At 43.4% G+C, this 689-nt stretch overlaps 1 long non-coding RNA gene across 1 annotated transcript; it reads left to right on the forward strand.

Moving 5' to 3' along the window:
- Positions 1–47: 47 nt before the first annotated feature.
- On the forward strand, positions 48–622 carry LOC107580104 (uncharacterized). The gene is made up of 3 exons (XR_001608586.1): positions 48–208; positions 296–420; positions 500–622. It is a non-coding gene; the product is annotated as an uncharacterized lncRNA (long non-coding RNA).
- The last annotated feature ends 67 nt before the right edge of the window (positions 623–689 follow it).

Raw genomic sequence — 689 nt, forward strand, 5'->3', positions numbered from 1 at the left:
CACAGGAGCTTGTCCAAACAGTATGTCCAGACACAACATTTGGTTTTCACAGCTGGTATCCGCATCCCTCTCATCAGTTTTTTTGCATTTGTCTGCTAGGTAGCAGGGCAGGTCTCTTAGCAGGGCTTTTGATTCCCTTGTGCATTTTAATTCTTGCCTTGTTGTTCTGCTGCTGCTGTTGTGGGCGGCCCGTCGAAGGGAAGGAAGGGTATGAATTTGTTATTTGAAAGCTGATATAAAATGTATTATTATTTATCAAACAATAAGAAAATCTTCTGCTAAATCTGACCTCTAGAGTAGCGGTTGGAGATGGCAGTCCTGCGGTTCGCATGAAGCATCATGTTTATACTGTGCTGGCCAACATGGGTTCGGCAATGCCGTGCATTACTCTTTGGTCGTCTGGTTTGCCTAGGGTTACAGGTAATGTGCCTGTTTTCATTTGCAGATTGTGTTTTGGTGAATGTAAGTAGACTTTTAATGTTCTACGCTGTGTTTTTAGTCTCTCATCATGATCCTGAGCTCACATTTAACCACAGCTTCATTGAGCAGCCATCGTCCAGCTGGGTGACTGATTCATTTGAAACTGATGATGAAGGAGAGGCCATCTACTGTGAACCACCCAGGGAAGGTACAACATTTATATTTCTAGTTTCACACTCTTTCTGTGTTGTTTAAGCTGTGGTTAGGGC

The sequence above is a fragment of the Sinocyclocheilus grahami genome, unplaced genomic scaffold, assembly GCF_001515645.1.
Source record: "Sinocyclocheilus grahami isolate Dianchi unplaced genomic scaffold, SAMN03320097.WGS_v1.1 scaffold24743.1, whole genome shotgun sequence".
Lineage (NCBI taxonomy): Eukaryota > Metazoa > Chordata > Actinopteri > Cypriniformes > Cyprinidae > Sinocyclocheilus > Sinocyclocheilus grahami.